At 42.2% G+C, this 20,471-nt stretch overlaps 35 non-coding genes and 11 pseudogenes across 35 annotated transcripts; all 46 read left to right on the top strand.

The window, feature by feature from the left end:
- Nucleotides 1–175: 175 nt before the first annotated feature.
- LOC114795052 (5S ribosomal RNA) lies at nucleotides 176–294 on the top strand. Its single transcript, XR_003750457.1, has one exon. It is a non-coding gene; the product is annotated as a 5S ribosomal RNA (ribosomal RNA).
- A 144-nt stretch (nucleotides 295–438) lies between these two features.
- On the top strand, nucleotides 439–556 carry LOC114795051 (5S ribosomal RNA). Its single transcript, XR_003750456.1, has one exon. It is a non-coding gene; the product is annotated as a 5S ribosomal RNA (ribosomal RNA).
- A 144-nt stretch (nucleotides 557–700) lies between these two features.
- On the top strand, nucleotides 701–819 carry LOC114795046 (5S ribosomal RNA). Its single transcript, XR_003750451.1, has one exon. It is a non-coding gene; the product is annotated as a 5S ribosomal RNA (ribosomal RNA).
- Nucleotides 820–963: 144 nt separating this feature from the next.
- LOC114795048 (5S ribosomal RNA) lies at nucleotides 964–1,082 on the top strand. The gene has a single exon (XR_003750453.1). It is a non-coding gene; the product is annotated as a 5S ribosomal RNA (ribosomal RNA).
- A 142-nt stretch (nucleotides 1,083–1,224) lies between these two features.
- LOC114795069 (5S ribosomal RNA) lies at nucleotides 1,225–1,343 on the top strand. Its single transcript, XR_003750474.1, has one exon. It is a non-coding gene; the product is annotated as a 5S ribosomal RNA (ribosomal RNA).
- Nucleotides 1,344–1,487: 144 nt separating this feature from the next.
- Nucleotides 1,488–1,606, top strand: LOC114795049 (5S ribosomal RNA). The gene has a single exon (XR_003750454.1). It is a non-coding gene; the product is annotated as a 5S ribosomal RNA (ribosomal RNA).
- Nucleotides 1,607–1,749: 143 nt separating this feature from the next.
- Nucleotides 1,750–1,868, top strand: LOC114795053 (5S ribosomal RNA). Its single transcript, XR_003750458.1, has one exon. It is a non-coding gene; the product is annotated as a 5S ribosomal RNA (ribosomal RNA).
- A 145-nt stretch (nucleotides 1,869–2,013) lies between these two features.
- LOC114795060 (5S ribosomal RNA) lies at nucleotides 2,014–2,132 on the top strand. Its single transcript, XR_003750465.1, has one exon. It is a non-coding gene; the product is annotated as a 5S ribosomal RNA (ribosomal RNA).
- Nucleotides 2,133–2,278: 146 nt separating this feature from the next.
- LOC114795061 (5S ribosomal RNA) lies at nucleotides 2,279–2,397 on the top strand. Its single transcript, XR_003750466.1, has one exon. It is a non-coding gene; the product is annotated as a 5S ribosomal RNA (ribosomal RNA).
- Nucleotides 2,398–2,541: 144 nt separating this feature from the next.
- Nucleotides 2,542–2,660, top strand: LOC114795071 (5S ribosomal RNA). The gene has a single exon (XR_003750476.1). It is a non-coding gene; the product is annotated as a 5S ribosomal RNA (ribosomal RNA).
- A 144-nt stretch (nucleotides 2,661–2,804) lies between these two features.
- LOC114795082 (5S ribosomal RNA) lies at nucleotides 2,805–2,923 on the top strand. The gene has a single exon (XR_003750477.1). It is a non-coding gene; the product is annotated as a 5S ribosomal RNA (ribosomal RNA).
- A 145-nt stretch (nucleotides 2,924–3,068) lies between these two features.
- LOC114795000 (5S ribosomal RNA) lies at nucleotides 3,069–3,187 on the top strand. The gene has a single exon (XR_003750413.1). It is a non-coding gene; the product is annotated as a 5S ribosomal RNA (ribosomal RNA).
- A 144-nt stretch (nucleotides 3,188–3,331) lies between these two features.
- On the top strand, nucleotides 3,332–3,451 carry LOC114795058 (5S ribosomal RNA). The gene has a single exon (XR_003750463.1). It is a non-coding gene; the product is annotated as a 5S ribosomal RNA (ribosomal RNA).
- Nucleotides 3,452–3,596: 145 nt separating this feature from the next.
- On the top strand, nucleotides 3,597–3,716 carry LOC114795079 (uncharacterized; annotated as a pseudogene).
- Nucleotides 3,717–3,861: 145 nt separating this feature from the next.
- LOC114795062 (5S ribosomal RNA) lies at nucleotides 3,862–3,980 on the top strand. The gene has a single exon (XR_003750467.1). It is a non-coding gene; the product is annotated as a 5S ribosomal RNA (ribosomal RNA).
- Nucleotides 3,981–4,124: 144 nt separating this feature from the next.
- LOC114795054 (5S ribosomal RNA) lies at nucleotides 4,125–4,243 on the top strand. Its single transcript, XR_003750459.1, has one exon. It is a non-coding gene; the product is annotated as a 5S ribosomal RNA (ribosomal RNA).
- A 144-nt stretch (nucleotides 4,244–4,387) lies between these two features.
- LOC114795073 (uncharacterized) lies at nucleotides 4,388–4,506 on the top strand (annotated as a pseudogene).
- Nucleotides 4,507–4,650: 144 nt separating this feature from the next.
- Nucleotides 4,651–4,769, top strand: LOC114795011 (5S ribosomal RNA). Its single transcript, XR_003750420.1, has one exon. It is a non-coding gene; the product is annotated as a 5S ribosomal RNA (ribosomal RNA).
- Nucleotides 4,770–4,913: 144 nt separating this feature from the next.
- Nucleotides 4,914–5,033, top strand: LOC114795059 (5S ribosomal RNA). The gene has a single exon (XR_003750464.1). It is a non-coding gene; the product is annotated as a 5S ribosomal RNA (ribosomal RNA).
- Nucleotides 5,034–5,177: 144 nt separating this feature from the next.
- LOC114795072 (uncharacterized) lies at nucleotides 5,178–5,297 on the top strand (annotated as a pseudogene).
- Nucleotides 5,298–5,441: 144 nt separating this feature from the next.
- LOC114795064 (5S ribosomal RNA) lies at nucleotides 5,442–5,561 on the top strand. Its single transcript, XR_003750469.1, has one exon. It is a non-coding gene; the product is annotated as a 5S ribosomal RNA (ribosomal RNA).
- A 144-nt stretch (nucleotides 5,562–5,705) lies between these two features.
- LOC114795023 (5S ribosomal RNA) lies at nucleotides 5,706–5,824 on the top strand. Its single transcript, XR_003750430.1, has one exon. It is a non-coding gene; the product is annotated as a 5S ribosomal RNA (ribosomal RNA).
- Nucleotides 5,825–5,969: 145 nt separating this feature from the next.
- LOC114795078 (uncharacterized) lies at nucleotides 5,970–6,088 on the top strand (annotated as a pseudogene).
- A 144-nt stretch (nucleotides 6,089–6,232) lies between these two features.
- On the top strand, nucleotides 6,233–6,351 carry LOC114795034 (5S ribosomal RNA). Its single transcript, XR_003750439.1, has one exon. It is a non-coding gene; the product is annotated as a 5S ribosomal RNA (ribosomal RNA).
- A 144-nt stretch (nucleotides 6,352–6,495) lies between these two features.
- On the top strand, nucleotides 6,496–6,614 carry LOC114795055 (5S ribosomal RNA). Its single transcript, XR_003750460.1, has one exon. It is a non-coding gene; the product is annotated as a 5S ribosomal RNA (ribosomal RNA).
- Nucleotides 6,615–6,758: 144 nt separating this feature from the next.
- On the top strand, nucleotides 6,759–6,877 carry LOC114795074 (uncharacterized; annotated as a pseudogene).
- Nucleotides 6,878–7,021: 144 nt separating this feature from the next.
- On the top strand, nucleotides 7,022–7,141 carry LOC114795050 (5S ribosomal RNA). The gene has a single exon (XR_003750455.1). It is a non-coding gene; the product is annotated as a 5S ribosomal RNA (ribosomal RNA).
- A 144-nt stretch (nucleotides 7,142–7,285) lies between these two features.
- Nucleotides 7,286–7,404, top strand: LOC114795065 (5S ribosomal RNA). Its single transcript, XR_003750470.1, has one exon. It is a non-coding gene; the product is annotated as a 5S ribosomal RNA (ribosomal RNA).
- Nucleotides 7,405–7,548: 144 nt separating this feature from the next.
- On the top strand, nucleotides 7,549–7,667 carry LOC114795066 (5S ribosomal RNA). Its single transcript, XR_003750471.1, has one exon. It is a non-coding gene; the product is annotated as a 5S ribosomal RNA (ribosomal RNA).
- Nucleotides 7,668–7,811: 144 nt separating this feature from the next.
- Nucleotides 7,812–7,930, top strand: LOC114795056 (5S ribosomal RNA). Its single transcript, XR_003750461.1, has one exon. It is a non-coding gene; the product is annotated as a 5S ribosomal RNA (ribosomal RNA).
- A 144-nt stretch (nucleotides 7,931–8,074) lies between these two features.
- Nucleotides 8,075–8,193, top strand: LOC114795067 (5S ribosomal RNA). Its single transcript, XR_003750472.1, has one exon. It is a non-coding gene; the product is annotated as a 5S ribosomal RNA (ribosomal RNA).
- Nucleotides 8,194–8,337: 144 nt separating this feature from the next.
- LOC114795042 (5S ribosomal RNA) lies at nucleotides 8,338–8,456 on the top strand. Its single transcript, XR_003750447.1, has one exon. It is a non-coding gene; the product is annotated as a 5S ribosomal RNA (ribosomal RNA).
- A 144-nt stretch (nucleotides 8,457–8,600) lies between these two features.
- LOC114795057 (5S ribosomal RNA) lies at nucleotides 8,601–8,719 on the top strand. The gene has a single exon (XR_003750462.1). It is a non-coding gene; the product is annotated as a 5S ribosomal RNA (ribosomal RNA).
- Nucleotides 8,720–8,863: 144 nt separating this feature from the next.
- On the top strand, nucleotides 8,864–8,982 carry LOC114794999 (5S ribosomal RNA). Its single transcript, XR_003750412.1, has one exon. It is a non-coding gene; the product is annotated as a 5S ribosomal RNA (ribosomal RNA).
- A 144-nt stretch (nucleotides 8,983–9,126) lies between these two features.
- Nucleotides 9,127–9,245, top strand: LOC114795047 (5S ribosomal RNA). Its single transcript, XR_003750452.1, has one exon. It is a non-coding gene; the product is annotated as a 5S ribosomal RNA (ribosomal RNA).
- Nucleotides 9,246–9,389: 144 nt separating this feature from the next.
- LOC114795070 (5S ribosomal RNA) lies at nucleotides 9,390–9,508 on the top strand. The gene has a single exon (XR_003750475.1). It is a non-coding gene; the product is annotated as a 5S ribosomal RNA (ribosomal RNA).
- A 144-nt stretch (nucleotides 9,509–9,652) lies between these two features.
- LOC114795044 (5S ribosomal RNA) lies at nucleotides 9,653–9,771 on the top strand. Its single transcript, XR_003750449.1, has one exon. It is a non-coding gene; the product is annotated as a 5S ribosomal RNA (ribosomal RNA).
- Nucleotides 9,772–9,916: 145 nt separating this feature from the next.
- On the top strand, nucleotides 9,917–10,035 carry LOC114795063 (5S ribosomal RNA). The gene has a single exon (XR_003750468.1). It is a non-coding gene; the product is annotated as a 5S ribosomal RNA (ribosomal RNA).
- A 144-nt stretch (nucleotides 10,036–10,179) lies between these two features.
- LOC114795080 (uncharacterized) lies at nucleotides 10,180–10,298 on the top strand (annotated as a pseudogene).
- A 144-nt stretch (nucleotides 10,299–10,442) lies between these two features.
- LOC114795045 (5S ribosomal RNA) lies at nucleotides 10,443–10,561 on the top strand. The gene has a single exon (XR_003750450.1). It is a non-coding gene; the product is annotated as a 5S ribosomal RNA (ribosomal RNA).
- A 145-nt stretch (nucleotides 10,562–10,706) lies between these two features.
- Nucleotides 10,707–10,824, top strand: LOC114795075 (uncharacterized; annotated as a pseudogene).
- An 868-nt stretch (nucleotides 10,825–11,692) lies between these two features.
- Nucleotides 11,693–11,806, top strand: LOC114795083 (uncharacterized; annotated as a pseudogene).
- A 144-nt stretch (nucleotides 11,807–11,950) lies between these two features.
- Nucleotides 11,951–12,068, top strand: LOC114795081 (uncharacterized; annotated as a pseudogene).
- Nucleotides 12,069–12,207: 139 nt separating this feature from the next.
- On the top strand, nucleotides 12,208–12,326 carry LOC114795068 (5S ribosomal RNA). Its single transcript, XR_003750473.1, has one exon. It is a non-coding gene; the product is annotated as a 5S ribosomal RNA (ribosomal RNA).
- A 144-nt stretch (nucleotides 12,327–12,470) lies between these two features.
- Nucleotides 12,471–12,589, top strand: LOC114795076 (uncharacterized; annotated as a pseudogene).
- A 234-nt stretch (nucleotides 12,590–12,823) lies between these two features.
- On the top strand, nucleotides 12,824–12,942 carry LOC114795077 (uncharacterized; annotated as a pseudogene).
- The last annotated feature ends 7,529 nt before the right edge of the window (nucleotides 12,943–20,471 follow it).

Genomic DNA, 20,471 nt, shown 5'->3' on the forward strand with positions numbered 1-20,471 from the left:
GACCTCCTGGGAATACCAGGTGCTGTAAGCTTTAACTGTTGAAAAACTTTTTTAAATGAAGTTTTTTTGCATCGCTTTGTTAGTTTTTATCTAAAGTAAGTTAAGAGGTATTTTCACTCTGTGATATGTTTTCAAGCCTAGGTTGTTTAAAGTCCAAGATTTTCAAGCAGAGATTGCTTACGGCCATACCAGCCCAAGAACGCCCGGTCTCGTCTGATCTCGGAAGCTAGGAAGGCTTGGGCCTGGTTAGTACTTGGATGGGAGACCTCCTGGGAATACCAGGTGCTGTAAGCTTTAAGTGTTCAAAAACTTTTTAAAATGAAGTTTTTTTGCATCGCTTTGTTGGTTTTTATCTAAAGTAAATTAAGAGGTATTTTCACTCTGTGATATGTTTTCAAGCCTTGATTGTTTAAAGTCCAAGATTTTCAAGCAGAGATTGCTTACGGCCATACCAGCCCAAAATGCCCGGTCTCGTCTGATCTCGGAAGCTAAGAAGGCTTGGGCCTGGTTAGTACTTGGATGGGAGACCTCCTGGGAATACCAGGTGCTGTAAGCTTTAACTGTTGAAAAACTTTTTAAAATGAAGTTTTTTTGCATTGCTTTGTTAGTTTTTATCTAAAGTAAGTTAAGAGTTATTTTCACTCTGTGATATGTTTTCAAGCCTAGGTTTTTTAAAGTCCAAGATTTTCAAGCAGAGATTGTTTACGGCCATACCAGCCCAAGAACGCCCGGTCTCGTCTGATCTCGGAAGCTAAGAAGGCTTGGGCCTGGTTAGTACTTGGATGGGAGACCTCCTGGGAATACCAGGTGCTGTAAGCTTTAACTGTTGAAAATCTTTTTAAAATGAAGTTTTTTTGCATCGCTTTGTTAGTTTTTATCTAAAGTAAAATAAGAGGTATTTTGACTCTGTGATATGTTTTCAAGCCTAGGTTGTTTAAAGTCCAAGATTTTCAAGCAGAGATTCCTTACGGCCATACCAGCCCAAGAACGCCCGGTCTCGTCTGATCTCGGAAGCTAAGAAGGCTTGGGCCTGGTTAGTACTTGGATGGGAGACCTCCTGGGAATACCAGGTGCTGTAAGCTTTAACTGTTGAAAAACTTTTTAAAATGAAGTATTTTGCATCGCTTTGTTAGTTTTATCTAAAGTAAGTTAAGAGGTATTTTCACTCTGTGATATGTTTTCAAGCCTAGGTTGTTTAAAGTCCAAGATTTTCAAGCAGAGATTGCTTACGGCCATACCAGCCCAAGAACGCCCGGTCTCGTCTGATCTCGGAAGCTAAGAAGGCTTGGGCCTGGTTAGTACTTGGATGGAAGACCTCCTGGGAATACCAGTTGCTGTAAGCTTTAACTGTTGAAAAACTTTTTAAAATGAAGTTTTTTTGCATCGCTTTGTTAGTTTTTATCTAAAGTAAGTTAAGAGGTATTTTCACTCTGTGTTATGTTTTCAAACCTAGGTTGTTTAAAGTCCAAGATTTTCAAGCAGAGATTGCTTACGGCCATACCAGCCCAAGAACGCCCGGTCTCGTCTGATCTCGGAAGCTAAGAAGGCTTGGGCCTGGTTAGTACTTGGATGGGAGACCTCCTGGGAATACCAGGTGCTGTAAGCTTTAACTGTTGAAAAACTTTTTAAATGAAGTTTTTTTGCATCGCTTTGTTAGTTTTTATCTAAAGTAAGTTAAGAGGTATTTTCACTCTGTGATATGTTTTCAAGCCTAGGTTGTTTAAAGTCCAAGATTTTCAAGCAGAGATTGCTTACGGCCATACCAGCCCAAGAACGCCCGGTCTCGTCTGATCTCGGAAGCTAGGAAGGCTTGGGCCTGGTTAGTACTTGGATGGGAGACCTCCTGGGAATACCAGGTGCTGTAAGCTTTAACTGTTGAAAAACTTTTTAAAATGAAGTTTTTTTGCATCGCTTTGTTAGTTTTTATCTAAAGTAAGTTAAGAGGTATTTTCACTCTGTGATATGTTTTCAAGCCTTAGGTTGTTTAAAGTCCAAGATTTTCAAGCAGAGATTGCTTACGGCCATACCAGCCCAAGAACGCCCGGTCTCGTCTGATCTCGGAAGCTAAGAAGGCTTGGGCCTGGTTAGTACTTGGATGGGAGACCTCCTGGGAATACCAGGTGCTGTAAGCTTTAACTGTTGAAAAACTTTTTAAAATGAAGTTTTTTTGCATTCGCTTTGTTAGTTTTTATCTAAAGTAAGTTAAGAGGTATTTTCACTCTGTGATATGTTTTCAAGCCTAGGTTGTTTAAAGTCCAAGATTTTCAAGCAGAGATTGCTTTACGGCCATACCAGCCCAAGAACGCCCGGTCTCGTCTGATCTCGGAAGCTAAGAAGGCTTGGGCCTGGTTAGTACTTGGATGGGAGACCTCCTGGGAATACCAGGTGCTGTAAGCTTTAACTGTTGAAAAACTTTTTAAAATGAAGTTTTTTTGCATCGCTTTGTTAGTTTTTATCTAAAGTAAGTTAAGAGGTATTTTCACTCTGTGATATGTTTTCAAGCCTAGGTTGTTTAAAGTCCAAGATTTTCAAGCAGAGATTGCTTACGGCCATACCAGCCCAAGAACGCCCGGTCTCGTCTGATCTCGGAAGCTAAGAAGGCTTGGGCCTGGTTAGTACTTGGATGGGAGACCTCCTGGGAATACCAGGTGCTGTAAGCTTTAACTGTTGAAAAACTTTTTAAAATGAAGTTTTTTTGCATCGCTTTGTTAGTTTTTATCTAAAGTAAGTTAAGAGGTATTTTCACTCTGTGATATGTTTTCAAGCCTAGGTTGTTTAAAGTCCAAGATTTTCAAGCAGAGATTGCTTACGGCCATACCAGCCCAAGAACGCCCGGTCTCGTCTGATCTCGGAAGCTAAGAAGGCTTGGGCCTGGTTAGTACTTGGATGGGAGACCTCCTGGGAATACCAGGTGCTGTAAGCTTTAACTGTTGAAAAACTTTTTAAAATGAAGTTTTTTTGCATCGCTTTGTTAGTTTTTATCTAAAGTAAGTTAAGAGGTATTTTCACTCTGTGATTATGTTTTCAAGCCTAGGTTGTTTAAAGTCCAAGATTTTCAAGCAGAGATTGCTTACGGCCATACCAGCCCAAGAACGCCCGGTCTCGTCTGATCTCGGAAGCTAAGAAGGCTTGGGCCTGGTTAGTACTTGGATGGGAGACCTCCTGGGAATACCAGGTGCTGTAAGCTTTAACTGTTGAAAAACTTTTTAAAATGAAGTTTTTTTGCATCGCTTTGTTAGTTTTTATCTAAAGTAAGTTAAGAGGTATTTTCACTCTGTGATATGTTTTCAAGCCTAGGTTGTTTAAAGTCCAAGATTTTCAAGCAGAGATTGCTTACGGCCATACCAGCCCAAGAACTGCCCGGTCTCGTCTGATCTCGGAAGCTAAGAAGGCTTGGGCCTGGTTAGTACTTGGATGGGAGACCTCCTGGGAATACCAGGTGCTGTAAGCTTTAACTGTTGAAAAACTTTTTAAAATGAAGTTTTTTTGCATCGCTTTGTTAGTTTTTATCTAAAGTAAGTTAAGAGGTATTTTCACTCTGTGATATGTTTTCAAGCCTAGGTTGTTTAAAGTCCAAGATTTTCAAGCAGAGATTGCTTCAGGGCCATACCAGCCCAAGAACGCCCAGGTCTCGTCTGATCTCGGAAGCTAAGAAGGCTTGGGCCTGGTTAGTACTTGGATGGGAGACCTCCTGGGAATACCAGGTGCTGTAAGCTTTAACTGTTGAAAAAGCTTTTTAAAATGAAGTTTTTTTGCATCGCTTTGTTAGTTTTTATCTAAAGTAAGTTAAGAGGTATTTTCACTCTGTGATATGTTTTCAAGCCTAGGTTGTTTAAAGTCCAAGATTTTCAAGCAGAGATTGCTTACGGCCATACCAGCCCAAGAACGCCCGGTCTCGTCTGATCTCGGAAGCTAAGAAGGCTTGGGCCTGGTTAGTACTTGGATGGGAGACCTCCTGGGAATACCAGGGACTGTAAGCTTTAACTGTTGAAAAACTTTTTAAAATGAAGTTTTTTTGCATCGCTTTGTTAGTTTTTATCTAAAGTAAGTTAAGAGGTATTTTCACTCTGTGATATGTTTTCAAGCCTAGGTTGTTTAAAGTCCAAGATTTTCAAGCAGAGATTGCTTACGGCCATACCAGCCCAAGAACGCCCGGTCTCGTCTGATCTCGGAAGCTAGGAAGGCTTGGGCCTGGTTAGTACTTGGATGGGAGACCTCCTGGGAATACCAGGTGCTGTAAGCTTTAACTGTTGAAAAACTTTTTAAAATGAAGTTTTTTTGCATCGCTTTGTTAGTTTTTATCTAAAGTAAGTTAAGAGGTATTTTCACTCTGTGATATGTTTTCAAGCCTAGGTTGTTTTAAGTCCAAGATTTTCAAGCAGAGATTGCTCACGGCCATACCAGCCCAAGAACGCCCAGACTCGTCTGATCTCGGAAGCTAAGAAGGCTTGGGCCTGGTTAGTACTTGGATGGGAGACCTCCTGGGAATACCAGGTGCTGTAAGCTTTAACTGTTGAAAAACTTTTTAAAATGAAGTTTTTTTGCATCGCTTTGTTAGTTTTTATCTAAAGTAAGTTAAGAGGTATTTTCACTCTGTGATATGTTTTCAAGCCTAGGTTGTTTAAAGTCCAAGATTTTCAAGCAGAGATTGCTTACGGCCATACCAGCCCAAGAACGCCCGGTCTCGTCTGATCTCGGAAGCTAAGAAGGCTTGGGCCTGGTTAGTACTTGGATGGGAGACCTCCTGGGAATACCAGGTGCTGTAAGCTTTAACTGTTGAAAAACTTTTTAAAATGAAGTTTTTTTGCATCGCTTTGTTAGTTTTTATCTAAAGTAAGTTAAGAGGTATTTTCACTCTGTGATATGTTTTCAAGCCTAGGTTGTTTAAAGTCCAAGATTTTCAAGCAGAGATTGCTTACGGCCATACCAGCCCAAGAACTGCCCGGTCTCGTCTGATCTCGGAAGCTAAGAAGGCTTGGGCCTGGTTAGTACTTGGATGGGAGACCTCCTGGGAATACCAGGTGCTGTAAGCTTTAACTGTTGAAAAACTTTTTAAAATGAAGTTTTTTTGCATCGCTTTGTTAGTTTTTATCTAAAGTAAGTTAAGAGGTATTTTCACTCTGTGATATGTTTTCAAGCCTAGGTTGTTTAAAGTCCAAGATTTTCAAGCAGAGATTGCTTACGGCCATACCAGCCCAAGAACGCCCAGGACTCGTCTGATCTCGGAAGCTAAGAAGGCTTGGGCCTGGTTAGTACTTGGATGGGAGACCTCCTGGGAATACCAGGTGCTGTAAGCTTTAACTGTTGAAAAACTTTTTAAAATGAAGTTTTTTTGCATCGCTTTGTTAGTTTTTATCTAAAGTAAGTTAAGAGGTATTTTCACTCTGTGATATGTTTTCAAGCCTAGGTTGTTTAAAGTCCAAGATTTTCAAGCAGAGATTGCTTACGGCCATACCAGCCCAAGAACGCCCGGTCTCGTCTGATCTCGGAAGCTAAGAAGGCTTGGGCCTGGTTAGTACTTGGATGGGAAGACCTCCTGGGAATACCAGGTGCTGTAAGCTTTAACTGTTGAAAAACTTTTTAAAATGAAGTTTTTTTGCATCGCTTTGTTAGTTTTTATCTAAAGTAAGTTAAGAGGTATTTTCACTCTGTGATATGTTTTCAAGCCTAGGTTGTTTAAAGTCCAAGATTTTCAAGCAGAGATTGCTTACGGCCATACCAGCCCAAGAACGCCCGGTCTCGTCTGATCTCGGAAGCTAAGAAGGCTTGGGCCTGGTTAGTACTTGGATGGGAGACCTCCTGGGAATACCAGGTGCTGTAAGCTTTAACTGTTGAAAAACTTTTTAAAATGAAGTTTTTTTGCATCGCTTTGTTAGTTTTTATCTAAAGTAAGTTAAGAGGTATTTTCACTCTGTGATATGTTTTCAAGCCTAGGTTGTTTAAAGTCCAAGATTTTCAAGCAGAGATTGCTTCACGGCCATACCAGCCCAAGAACGCCCAGACTCGTCTGATCTCGGAAGCTAAGAAGGCTTGGGCCTGGTTAGTACTTGGATGGGAGACCTCCTGGGAATACCAGGTGCTGTAAGCTTTAACTGTTGAAAAACTTTTTAAAATGAAGTTTTTTTGCATCGCTTTGTTAGTTTTTATCTAAAGTAAGTTAAGAGGTATTTTCACTCTGTGATATGTTTTCAAGCCTAGGTTGTTTAAAGTCCAAGATTTTCAAGCAGAGATTGCTTACGGCCATACCAGCCCAAGAACGCCCGGTCTCGTCTGATCTCGGAAGCTAAGAAGGCTTGGGCCTGGTTAGTACTTGGATGGGAGACCTCCTGGGAATACCAGGTGCTGTAAGCTTTAACTGTTGAAAAACTTTTTAAAATGAAGTTTTTTTGCATCGCTTTGTTAGTTTTTATCTAAAGTAAGTTAAGAGGTATTTTCACTCTGTGATATGTTTTCAAGCCTAGGTTGTTTAAAGTCCAAGATTTTCAAGCAGAGATTGCTTACGGCCATACCAGCCCAAGAACGCCCGGTCTCGTCTGATCTCGGAAGCTAGGAAGGCTTGGGCCTGGTTAGTACTTGGATGGGAGACCTCCTGGGAATACCAGGTGCTGTAAGCTTTAACTGTTGAAAAACTTTTTAAAATGAAGTTTTTTTGCATCGCTTTGTTAGTTTTTATCTAAAGTAAGTTAAGAGGTATTTTCACTCTGTGATATGTTTTCAAGCCTAGGTTGTTTTAAGTCCAAGATTTTCAAGAAGAGATTGCTCACGGCCATACCAGCCCAAGAACGCCCAGACTCGTCTGATCTCGGAAGCTAAGAAGGCTTGGGCCTGGTTAGTACTTGGATGGGAGACCACCTGGGAATACCAGGTGCTGTAAGCTTTAACTGTTGAAAAACTTTTTAAAATGAAGTTTTTTTGCATCGCTTTGTTAGTTTTTATCTAAAGTAAGTTAAGAGGTATTTTCACTCTGTGATATGTTTTCAAGCCTAGGTTTTTTAAAGTCCAAGATTTTCAAGCAGAGATTGCTTACGGCCATACCAGCCCAAGAACGCCCGGTCTCAGTCTGATCTCGGAAGCTAAGAAGGCTTGGGCCTGGTTAGTACTTGGATGGGAGACCTCCTGGGAATACCAGGTGCTGTAAGCTTTAACTGTTGAAAAACTTTTTAAAATGAAGTTTTTTTGCATCGCTTTGTTAGTTTTTATCTAAAGTAAGTTAAGAGGTATTTTCACTCTGTGATATGTTTTCAAGCCTAGGTTTTTTAAAGTCCAAGATTTTCAAGCAGAGATTGCTTACGGCCATACCAGCCCAAGAATGCCCGGTCTCGTCTGATCTCGGAAGCTAAGAAGGCTTGGGCCTGGTTAGTACTTGGATGGGAGACCTCCTGGGAATACCAGTTGCTGTAAGCTTTAACTGTTGAAAAACTTTTTTAAATGAAGTTTTTTTGCATCGTTTTGTTAGTTTTTATCTAAAGTAAGTTAAGAGGTATTTTCACTCTGTGATATGTTTTCAAGCCTAGGTTGTTTAAAGTCCAAGATTTTCAAGCAGAGATTGCTTACGGCCATACCAGCCCAAGAACGCCCAGACTCGTCTGATCTCGGAAGCTAAGAAGGCTTGGGCCTGGTTAGTACTTGGATGGGAGACCTCCTGGGAATACCAGGTGCTGTAAGCTTTAACTGTTGAAAAACTTTTTAAAATGAAGTTTTTTTGCATCGCTTTGTTAGTTTTTATCTAAAGTAAGTTAAGAGGTATTTTCACTCTGTGATATGTTTTCAAGCCTAGGTTGTTTAAAGTCCAAGATTTTCAAGCAGAGATTGCTTACGGCCATACCAGCCCAAGAACGCCCGGTCTCGTCTGATCTCGGAAGCTAGGAAGGCTTGGGCCTGGTTAGTACTTGGATGGGAGACCTCCTGGGAATACCAGGTGCTGTAAGCTTTAACTGTTGAAAAACTTTTTAAAATGAAGTTTTTTTGCATCGCTTTGTTAGTTTTTATCTAAAGTAAGTTAAGAGGTATTTTCACTCTGTGATATGTTTTCAAGCCTAGGTTGTTTTAAGTCCAAGATTTTCAAGCAGAGATTGCTTACGGCCATACCAGCCCAAGAACGCCCAGACTCGTCTGATCTCGGAAGCTAAGAAGGCTTGGGCCTGGTTAGTACTTGGATGGGAGACCTCCTGGGAATACCAGGTGCTGTAAGCTTTAACTGTTGAAAAACTTTTTAAAATGAAGTTTTTTTGCATCGCTTTGCTAGTTTTTATCTAAAGTAGGTTAAGAGGTATTTTCACTCTGTGATATGTTTTCAAGCCTAGGTTGTTTAAAGTCCAAGATTTTCAAGCAGAGATTGCTTACGGCCATACCAGCCCAAGAACGCCCGGTCTCGTCTGATCTCGGAAGCTAAGAAGGCTTGGGCCTGGTTAGTACTTGGATGGGAGACCTCCTGGGAATACCAGGTGCTGTAAGCTTTAACTGTTGAAAAACTTTTTAAAATGAAGTTTTTTTGCATCGCTTTGTTAGTTTTTATCTAAAGTAAGTTAAGAGGTATTTTCACTCTGTGATATGTTTTCAAGCCTAGGTTGTTTAAAGTCCAAGATTTTCAAGCAGAGATTGCTTACGGCCATACCAGCCCAAGAACGCCCGGTCTCGTCTGATCTCGGAAGCTAGGAAGGCTTGGGCCTGGTTAGTACTTGGATGGGAGACCTCCTGGGAATACCAGGTGCTGTAAGCTTTAAGTGTTCAAAAACTTTTTAAAATGAAGTTTTTTTGCATCGCTTTGTTAGTTTTTATCTAAAGTAAGTTAAGAGGTATTTTCACTCTGTGATATGTTTTCAAGCCTTGGTTGTTTAAAGTCCAAGATTTTCAAGCAGAGATTGCTTACGGCCATACCAGCCCAAAAACGCCCGGTCTCGTCTGATCTCGGAAGCTAAGAAGGCTTGGGCCTGGTTAGTACTTGGATGGGAGACCTCCTGGGAATACCAGGTGCTGTAAGCTTTAACTGTTGAAAAACTTTTTAAAATGAAGTTTTTTTGCATCGCTTTGTTAGTTTTTATCTAAAGTAAGTTAAGAGTTATTTTCACTCTGTGATATGTTTTCAAGCCTAGGTTGTTTAAAGTCCAAGATTTTCAAGCAGAGATTGTTTACGGCCATACCAGCCCAAGAACGCCCGGTCTCGTCTGATCTCGGAAGCTAAGAAGGCTTGGGCCTGGTTAGTACTTGGATGGGAGACCTCCTGGGAATACCAGGTGCTGTAAGCTTTAACTGTTGAAAATCTTTTTAAAATGAAGTTTTTTTGCATCGCTTTGTTAGTTTTTATCTAAAGTAAAATAAGAGGTATTTTGACTCTGTGATATGTTTTCAAGCCTAGGTTGTTTAAAGTCCAAGATTTTCAAGCAGAGATTGCTTACGGCCATACCAGTCCAAGAACGCCCGGTCTGGTCTGATCTCGGAAGCTAAGAAGGCTTGGGCCTGGTTAGTACTTGAATGGGAGACCTCCTGGGAATATCAGGTGCTGTAAGCTTTAACTGTTGAAAAACTTTTTAAAATGAAGTTTTTTTGCATCGCTTTGTTAGTTTTTATCTTAAGTAAGTTAAGAGGTATTTTCACTCTGTGTTATGTTTTCAAGCCTAGGTTGTTTAAAGTCCAAGATTTTCAAGCAGAGATTGCTTACGGCCATACCAGCCCAAGAACGCCCGGTCTCGTCTGATCTCGGAAGCTAAGAAGGCTTGGGCCTGGTTAGTACTTGGATGGGAGACCTCCTGGGAATACCAGGTGCTGTAAGCTTTAACTGTTGAAAAACTTTTTAAAATGAAGTTTTTTTTGCATCGTTTTGTTAGTTTTTATCTAAAGTAAGTTAAGAGGTATTTTCACTCTGTGATATGTTTTCAAACCTAGGTTGTTTAAAGTCCAAGATTTTCAAGAAGAGATTGCTTACGGCCATACCAGCCCAAGAACGCCTGGTCTCGTCTGATCTCGGAAGCTAAGAAGGCTTGGGCCTGCTTAGTACTTGGATGGGAGACCTCCTGGGAATACCAGGTGCTGTAAGCTTTAACTGTTGAAAAACTTTTTAAAATAAAGTTTTTTTGCATCGCTTTGTTAGTTTTTATCTAAAGTAAGTTAAGAGGTATTTTCACTCTGTGATATGTTTTCAAGCCTAGGTTGTTTAAAGTCCAAGATTTTCAAGCAGAGATTGCTTACGGCCATACCAGCCCAAGAACGCCCGGTCTGGTCTGATCTAGGAAGCTAAGAAGGCTTTGGCCTGGTTAGTACTTGGATGGGAGACCTCCTGGGAATACCAGGTTCTGTAAGCTTTAACTGTTGAAAAACTTTTTAAAATGAAGTTTTTTTGCATCGCTTTGTTAGTTTTTATCTAAAGTAAGTTAAGAGGTATTTTCACTCTGTGATATGTTTTCAAGCCTAGGTTGTTTACAGTCCAAGACTTTCAAGCAGAGATTGCTTACGGCCATACCAGCCCAAGAACGCCCGGTCTCGTCTGATCTCGGAAGCTAAGAAGGCTTGGGCCTGGTTAGTACTTGGATGGGAGACCTCCTGGGAATACCAGGTGCTGTAAGCTTTAACTGTTGAAAAACTTTTTAAAATGAAGTTTTTTTTGCATCGCTTTGTTAGTTTTTATCTAAAGTAAGTTAAGAGGTATTTTCACTCTGTGATATGTTTTCAAGCCTAGGTTGTTTAAAGTCCAAGATTTTCAAGCAGAGATTGCTTACGGCCATACCAGCCCAAGAACGCCCGTCTCGGCTGATCTCGGAAGCTAAGAAGGCTTGGGCCTGGTTAGTACTTGGATGGGAGACCTCCTGCGAATACCAGGTGCTGTAAGCTTTAACTGTTGAAAACATTTTTTAAATGAATTTTTTTTGCATCGCTTTGTTAGTTTTTATCTAAAGTAAGTTAAGAGGTATTTTCACTCTGTGATATGTTTTCAAGCCTAGGTTGTTTAAAGTCCAAGATTTTCAAGCAGAGATTGCTTACGGCCATACCAGCCTGTTACGTCCCCGGTCTAGGGTCAGGGACATAACAAATGGGACATATGAGTATAAACTCCAAAACGACGCAACAACACTTAATACTAATCTTTTATTACAAACAAAGACATTCAAACAACAACAGAAACACAAAACAGGTCTGGGCAGTCTAAGACCTATCTTCTCGTCCTAATCCTTCACTTCACCAACAACATTCTTCTCTACCAACAAAAGTCTATCTTCACCAACAAAGTCCTCTCTTCCGCAAACACTCTTCTCCTCTTTTCACCAACACTCCCCTTCTTCACCAAAGCAGCCACCATTTTGAACCCTCTTCCTGATTACAGCCCACCAATCACGGCAGGAAGTGGGAGGAGTCCAATCATGGCTGATGAGGAGCCACCCTGCAACATTACAGACAGAAAGAGAGAGACATACACAAACACAACAGAAAACACCCATAGTCTGCCACGGGACGTCACAAGCCCAAGAACACCCGGTCTCGTCTGATCTCGGAAGCTAAGAAGGCTTGGGCCTGGTTAGTACTTGGATGGGAGACCTCCTGGGAATAATAGCTGCTTTAACTGTTGAAAAACTTTTTTAAATGAAGTTTTCTTGCATCGCTTTGTTAGTTTTTTTTCTAAAGTAAGTTAAGAGGTATTTTCACTCTGTGATAAGTTTTCAAGCCTAGGTTGTTTAAAGTCCAAGATTTTCAAGCAGAGATTGCTGACGGCCATACCAGCCCAAGAACGCCCGGTCTCGTCTGATCTCGGAAGCTAAGGCTTGCCTGGTTAGTACTTGGATGGGAGACTTCCTGGGAATACCAGGTGCTGTAAGCTTTAACTGTTGAAAAACTTTTTTAAATGAAGTTTTTTTGCATCGCTTTGTTAGTTTTTTTCTAAAGTAAGTTAAGAGGTATTTTCACACTGTGATATGTTTTCAAGCCTAGGTTGTGTAAAGTCCAAGATTTTCAAGCAGAGCTTGCTGACGGCCATACCAGCCCAAGAACCCCCGGTCTCGTCCGATCTCGGAAGCTAAGAAGGCTTGGGCCTGGTTAGTACTTGGATGGGAGACCTCCTGGGAATAATAGCTGCTTTAACTGTTGAAAAACTTTTTTAAATGAAGTTTTCTTGCATCGCTTTGTTAGTTTTTTTCTAAAGTAAGTTAAGAGGTATTTTCACTCTGTGATATGTTTTCAAGCCTAGGAATTTTTAAAGTCCAAGATTTTCAAGCAGAGATTGCTTACGGCCATACCAGCCCAAGAATGCCCGGTATCGTCTGATCTCGGAAGCTAAGAAGGCTTGGGCCTGGTTAGTACTTGGATGGGAGACCTCCTGGGAATACCAGGTGCTGTAAGCTTTAACTATTGAAAAACTTTTTAAAATTAAGTTTTTTTGCATCGCTTTGTTAGTTTTTATCTAAAGTAAGTTAAGAGGTATTTTCACTCTGTGATATGTTTTCAAGCCTAGGTTGTTTAAAGTCCAAGATTTTCAAGCAGAGCTTGCTGACGGCCATACCAGCCCAAGAACCCCCGGTCTCGTCCGATCTCGGAAGCTAAGAAGGCTTGGGCCTGGTTAGTACTTGAATGGGAGACCTCCTGGGAATACCAGGTACTGTACTTTGATGGGAGACCTCCTGGGAATACCAGGTGCTGTAAGCTTTAACTGTTGAAAAACTTTTTTTAAAATGAAGTTTTTTTGCATCGCTTTTTTTAGTTTTTTTCCAAAGTAAGTTAGGAGGTATTTTCAACAAACAGTTAAGAGGTATTTTCAAACAAACAGTGAAGAGGTATTTTCACTCTGTGATATGATTTCAATCCTAGGTTGTTTAAAGTCCAAGATTTTCAAGCAGAGATTGCTTACGGCCATACCAGCCCAAGAACGAACGGTCTCGTCTGATCTCGGAAGCTAAGAAGGCTTCGGCCTGGTTAGTACTGGGATGGGAGTCCTCCTGGGAATACCAGGTGCTGTAAGCTTTAACTGTTGAAAAACTTTTTAAAATAAAGTTTTTTTGCATCGCTTTGTTAGTTTTTTTCTAAAGTAAGTTAAGAGGTATTTTCACTCTGTGATATGTTTTCAAGCCCCTTTTGTTTAAAGGCCAAGATTTTCAAGCAGAGTTTGTTGTCGGCCATACCAGCCTAAGAACGCTCGATCTCGTCTGTTCTAAAAAATGACAGTAAAAAAACACGTCAGAAGTGGAAAAGTGACTTAGAAAAGTGACTCAGAAGTTTTGAAGTAAAAAAAAAAAAGTCAGAAGAGGAATAAAATGACAAAGTAAAATTGACAAACATGAGTCAGAAATGAAAAAGTTAAAAAAATGATACTCACAAAAAAGTTTTTTTTTTTTACTTTATCATTTTTACCACAAAATCGAAATTAGTCAAAAAAAAAAAAAAACCTAAGTCAAAAGTGGAAAAGTGAAAAAAATGACAAAGTTTAAAGGGCACTTCCAAGGCTGAGGTTGGCCGGTTTCTTGACCAACCAGGGCGCCTCAAACTCGTGAACTGTTTGAGAAGCCTGGCGGTGAGAAAAGTTTTAAAAAATGACTAAGTCATTTTGCACCAAAATCGGGTATATAGTGAGAGCTTCGCCTCTCTGGTTCTCAACAAAGTCTAGGTAGTTCAGAGGAGTAGAAAAGATTAAAAAATGTCCAGCAATGGATGCCCTGGTACAACCAACCCTGGTACAACTGACCCTTGTACAACTAGCCCTGGTACACCTTCTGATGAGAAAGTTCTGAAAATTTGACTAAGTCCAAAAAAAGTTCTATCACCTCAAAATTTTGGCACCAGTTGCCACAGGGGACTTCCAAGGCTGAGGTCGGCCGGTTTCTTGACCGACCAGGGTGCTCCAAAATTGGACACTTTTCAAGAGCTTGGTTCTCTACAAAGTCTAGTTAGTCCAGAGGGGTATGGGTTCGTTTTTGAGAAACACATTTTTCAGTGATGCCGGCCCCAAGCAGGGACACTTCATGGAAGTATTTGATCTGCCCAGAGTGCCCTGAGACACTGAGTGTGGGCACGTGCCCAGCCAGTGCCCCCCGGAGGACATATTGTCAGAGAACCTCCAAAGCTGCTTTTGTGTGAGATTTTTTGACCGAAACAGGTGCTCTAAAAATCTGACATGCTCACACAGGGGCTGGGTCCTTGTGTCCTGGAGCTGTGGGCGCGTGCCCGAGCCAGTGCCCCCCGGAGGACATTGTCAGAGAACCTCCAAAGCTGCTTTTGCATAATTTTTTGACCAAAACGGGTGCTCTAAAAATCGGACATGCTCACTCAGGGGCTGGGTCCTTGAGTCCTGGAGCTGTGGGCGTGTGCCCCAGCCAGTGCCTTCTGGAGGACATTGCAGCCAAAGCTGCTTTTGTGTGAGTTTTTGACAGAAACGGGTGCTCTAAAAATCAGACATGCTCACACATGGGAGAGGTCTCCCGCTCTGGGGCAGCTGCCACCAGGCCTTATGACACTTTTCCTCTCCACGGAGAGGCCATGTCCTGTGCCGAACAGCTTGAAGTGAGTCACAGACGGCCGGTTGTTGAACACAGCTGCCTGTTTTTTTTACAGAGCATGTGCCACCTGGATCCTATTTTGAGTGCTCGAGCTGAGGGCTTTCTCCATGGGCGTTATGCAAAGACCATGGATGCATAAGATTCGGAGGCTGCGAGGAACGGATGCCGAAGGGGCGGTCCTCCTCGCGCTCGTCCAGCCTCCTCCAGCCTAACCACCACCTGAGCACGCTGTGGGGGTGCGAGTGGCTACCTGCTTGATCCTGCCAGTAACATATGCTTGTCTCAAAGATTAATCCAGTGCACACAATGGGTACAGTAAAACTGTGTATGGCTTATTAAATCAGTTATGGTTCCTTTGACTGCTCCACACGTACTTGGATAACTGTAATCTAGAGTAATATTAATGATTAAGAGGGACGGCCGGGGGCATTCGTATTGTGCCGCTAGAGGTGAAATTCTTGGACCGGCGCAAGACGGATAACAGCAAAAGCATTTGCCAAGAATGTTTTCATTTTGCAGGAGCTCGGGTGCAACTGAGTCGCAGTTTAACAAATACAACCCCACCCCTTGAAAGCACGTTGTAAGGCGCTCTGGATAAGGGCGCTCTGCCAAATGCTGTAAATGTAAATGTCATGTTTGAGTCTTCATATGAACAAAAGAGTACAACTCTTAGGATTGATCATAGATACTCGTACGCACCTTGCGGCCCCAGGTCCATCCCGGGGCCACGCCTGTCTGAGGGTCACCTGGGCAGCGAGTGCATGAACAGTGGGCTGCTGGAGGCGGGGGAAGTCAGAGTGATAAGTGCTTAGCCCAGTGGAAGTGCATGATTCCCGGGCACTGTCAGAATGAGAATGAAGGCCCCTGTCAGATGGCTTATGACAGCCAGGCAGAAGGTTCATGAACAGTGGGCTGATGTGCAAGCCCCCCTGGGGCAAGGTGAGAAGTGATTAGCCCAGGCGAAGTGCACAATATCCGGGGAGTTTGAATGTGGCCTTATGACGAGTCTGGACTTTGCCAATCTTTCCTCATTTTTGAAATTAGCCAATTTTTCGAGCTTTGTCCAGCATCCAGCTCATGTAGATTCCTTCTCTACAATATCAGACGAATCTGGCCACCCAACTACTGGTTCAGTCCTTAGTAACCTCACGACTGGATTATTGTAACTCCCTTCTAGCTGGTCTACCTTTTATGTACTATCCGACCTCTACAACTCATACAAAATGCAGCAGCACGACTGATCTTCAACCTTCCCAAGTTCTCCCACACCACCCCTCTGCTATGTTCCCTCCACTGGATCCCAGTAGCTGCACGCATCAGGTTCAAAATACTGATGCTGGCCTACAAAGCCAAACATGGAGTAGCCCCATCCTATCTCACAGCCCTTATTACACCTCGCACTGCACCTGGTATACTCCGAGCCTCCAGTACTGCTCGCCTGGTCCCTCCATCTCTGAAGGTAAAAGGAAGACGCTCATCTAGACTCTTCTCCGTCTTGGCCCCTCGGTGGTGGAATGAACTTCCCCTCGAGGTCAGAACAGCTCAGTCACTGAGCACCTTCAAACGACAGCTCAAGACCTTCCTCTTTAAAGAATATTTAGATTAAATTGAAATTTTCTTGTTGTCGAACTTTGTGTACAGAATCTACAACAGAGTGAATAAAATAGATGTATTCATAGCTGGGGTCCTAGTGAACCGGAATTGATCTCTTCATCGATGGTAACTTGAAAGCACGTTGTAAGTCGCTCTGGAAGGGGTCATGCAGAGATGTTGTAAGCCCAGGCGAAGTGCACAATGTCCAGGAAAATTTAGTGTGGTCTTACAACGGGTCTGGACTTTGCCATTTTTTCATCATTATTGAACTTAGCCGATTTTTCGAGCTTTGTCCAGCATCTTCCAGCAGGGGGTCATGCAGAGATGTTGTAAACCCAGGCAAAGTGCAAAATGTTGAAAGTGGCTCCACCTGGTGTCCATAAAAGGGTGCAACAGCTTGGGATATAAGAATCTGGCCTGCGGTCAGTGAGCAAGCCTTCATGCCCAAAAATCCTCCCTTTTTGAACATTTCAACCGTGTTCTCTTAAGCAAGGGTTAGGAGAACCCTTTCTTATCGTCAAAATGAACATGCGAAATGTGTGCCTTTTTGTGTCATTTAAATATAAAAAATGTGTCTGGAAGGCCCAGATATGCTCTCACCGCATGCTTTTCCTATTTTTTTTTTGGCATTGAAAAGCACAACACGTGACTTGGTCAAAGTTGTAATGATTATTTTTCCTAAGGTCAGGGAGAGGACAGATTTCTTATAGTCAAAATGACTTTGTGTCTTGAGCTGGGTCTCAAACCTCACAAGCCGTTTTAAGCCCACCACTGTAAAGGTTTACCTGGGCGACGTGTCAAAATTCATCAATTATTTGACTCTTGTACAAAAATTGGGAGCAGCACTTTGCGGGCCATTTCTGTCAAACAGAAGGCCTTAATTCCTCACCTGTCTGTATGAGTCCACTCCCCAGGCAAAGACCTTTGTTGGTAGGCAAGTGGTGATGGAGCAATATATCAATTTGCATGTGGAATCATTAAGAAACATGGCTCTTTTGCTGTTTCTTTTTTTTAAGGTTCCAGGACTCAGACGCACTATGCAGTACACTGATGAGTTTAAAAATACGATCTGGCAACTGTTTCAGGACAATGCTGGTGGCCTCAACCAAGAAAAGGCAAGTATGATAGGATTTTTCTGAAATAGTTCATAGTGAATGAATTTTATTTATTTTTGTTTAGTTTCCGGGTCCATTCAGTACTATTAAGCCACCCGGACCTCCTTAAAGGGTGCAAGACATACCAGATGACAGTTCATAATATCAGGAGTCTTATAAAATCTATGCGATCAAAAAATTTAAAAAATGAAACCTATATCTTTTGTTATGTCTTTTATAAAAGTGCTGTTCCTTTTGACAATTCAATGTGCATGTTTAGACCCCTGGGGCAAGGTGAGAAGTGCTTAGCCCAATGTTAGTTCATTAAGGCCTACCCCCTGGGGCAAGGTGAGAAGAGATTAGCCAGTGTCAGAAATGAGGTTCATGCTTTTTCATTGTTTTCTGCCTCGGTGTGCGAACAAGAGCAGCATCTCACAAAAATCCTACTTTTTCAGTCATATCAACCATGTTCTGCTAACTAGGGTTGAGGTTAGTATCCGTTTCCGATGTGTTCCGTTAGTTCTGATTCCGGTGCTGCACTGTTTGGTGTGTTTGGCGCGAGCTGGTATTACTTCCAAGGACTTCCTGAATTACCTCGGAATTAATCACCTAAATTTACCCAAACGTAAGTTATGGCTCCCTCACTAATCCCCTGTGCAGTGTGTGAAATGTACAGCTTGACGAACTCCGTCAGTAGTGAGGATTTCACCTGTGGGAAATGTAGGAGACTAGTGGAAATGACGGAGAGAATAGCCGAGCTCGAGGAGCGCATCCGAAATGCGGCCTGGGTAACAGTGTGGCATCTTTCAGAGAATGCTCTCAAGTAACGAATTACATTTCTCACATTACTTTAATTGAATAGTTTTTGTGAATAATTAGAAATTTTGTAAGTTGTTTTTGAAATAGGTAATTTTGCATTTTACCACCCATTTCAGAGTAAAAAATTAAATGCAGAAAAAAGAATATTTTTCAAACAGCCACGCCTAACTATGAAACCTCTGGGTCCTAGTGCCAGTCAACTACCAGCCAATCAAAAAAAAGGAATGGTCTACACAATAGTTAATCAGAAAATAAGCAGTATTGTATCTGGGCAAAATGTAACACAGCAACCAATGAAAAGGTTTCCAGGAATTATTTGTGTTATTCTGCTACTTGTGATGAAAAATTATGAGAATCACTTCAAACACAGAGTAAGTCATCATATAACAAATCACAAATGACCATTTGACTGCTGTGTGGGGACGGTGCTGTGCTTGGTGGCACCTCAGTGCGTCAGATTAGAATTCGAACCAGCAACCTATACAGTTCATCTGGAAAGTTTTTTTTTTCCATTTTTGCTGTTACAGCCTCATTCCAAAATGGATTAACTGTATTTTTCCTCAGAACTCTACACACAACACAACACCCCATAATGACAACATGAAAAAAGTTTTTGGCAAATTTACTAAAAAAAATTAAAATAAAAACTGAGGAATCATGTGTATTACATAGTCACAGCTTTTGATGCACCTTTGGCAGCGATTAGAGTCTTTTTGAATATGGTGCTACAAGCTTGGCACACCTATCTTGGCCAGTTTGGCCCATTCCTCTTTGCAGCACCTCTCAAGCTCCATCAGGTTGGGTGAGAAGCATCGGTGCACAGCCAATTTACCCTCTGTCCAAAGATGTTCAATCTGATTCAAGTCTGGGCTCTGGCTGGGCCACTCAAGAACATTCACAGAGTTGTCCTGAAGCCACTCCTTTGACTGTCCTTGGCTGTGTGCTCATTGTCCTGCTGAAAGATGAACCGCGCTCTGGAGAAGGCGATGAGCAGTGCCTGGTTTCCTCCAAATGTGACGCCTGGCATTTATACCAAAGACCAGAGAGTTTTGTTTCTTATGGTCGGAGAGTCATTCAGGTAGCTTTTGGTAAACTCCAGACAGGCCTCCATGTGCCTTTTATTAAAATATTATGAAAATTTCCCTTGTGTGAATATTTAACATTAATACGAGTTTCGCTAACATGCGACACGTTCCAATTGTTTGATGAACGGATGTGAAAATTACCACAAATGTTCCATCTCGCAAGACACTGAAGAACCAGTGAGTTAATTAATTATTTTTTCTGGAGAAACACTACTTCCTGGTTGTGCCAAACAGGAAGTGTTAAAGACATAATTTCAGGGTGGTAGTGGCCTAGCGGGTAACACACTCGCCTATGAACCAGAAGACCCGGGTTCAAACCCCACTTACTACCATCGTGTCCCTGAGCAAGACACTTAACCCTGAGTGTCTCCAGTGGGGGACTGTCCCTGTAACTACTGACATCTGGTAAATGCTGTAAATGTAAATAATTTCCGTGAATGCCCGCGCACTTGGCTTTGCCACTCTTGTCCTCGTCCAACCTCTCTCCTTCTCGTTTGTATTTTACGCATACACACACACACACACACACACACACACATCAGAACAGAACAGTGCATACTGGGAAAGCTGATTGTTTGACTGACAAAAAGAGGCTATAATTCTGCACCATGGCTGAATTTCAGAAAGAGACTTCAGATAGAGTATTAGGGGACCACTAAGACATACATAAAAGCAAAATACATTTACATAATAGGGGACATTTAAGGAGTAGTCTACAGACAGTTCCTTTGACTTCATGCTTGGTTTTTGCTCTGACATATACGGTCAACTGTGGAAATTAGACAGGTGTGGGCCTCTCCAAATCCACTAGTTTTTTCCACTAGTGGACTTCAGTTAAGCTGCAGGAACATCTCAAGGATGATCAGGGGAAACAGAAGACTACAGACTAAATCCCCCAGAGCCCTCTTTTTAATGTCGGGGACATTAAAAAGAGGGCTCACACAACCCACCCACCTTCACCACCTTTACCCAGTATGTGATATGCCTCATCAGAGACAATAAAACAATCTCCCACTTGTGGGACTAATAAAGGTTTGTCTTATCTTATCTTATCTGACTTAACGTATGGCAACATAAAAAGAGGCCTTCTGCATCACCCCTCCCTCCCCTGGGGAGTGTAAAAGGAACTGAAATGAAACACACACTGATTACTGCTCCCCACCCCTAAACACAACTTCCAGTACACGGCTCCAGCCTGTCTGTCTCAACCACCCAGGTCAGGAGGGAACTAAGGAGGATAAACGTAAAAAAAAAGGCAGCAGGTCCAGATGGCATCAGCTCAAGGGTCATCAGGCCCTGCGTAGATCCAATGTGTGCGGTGATGGAGCACATTTTCAACCTGAGCCGGAGGCTGGGGACAGTTCCAGAGCTTTGGAAAACCTCTACCAGTAACAAAGACTCCACGACCC

This window comes from Denticeps clupeoides, chromosome 7, assembly GCF_900700375.1.
Source record: "Denticeps clupeoides chromosome 7, fDenClu1.1, whole genome shotgun sequence".
In the NCBI taxonomy this organism is placed as follows: Eukaryota; Metazoa; Chordata; class Actinopteri; order Clupeiformes; family Denticipitidae; genus Denticeps; species Denticeps clupeoides.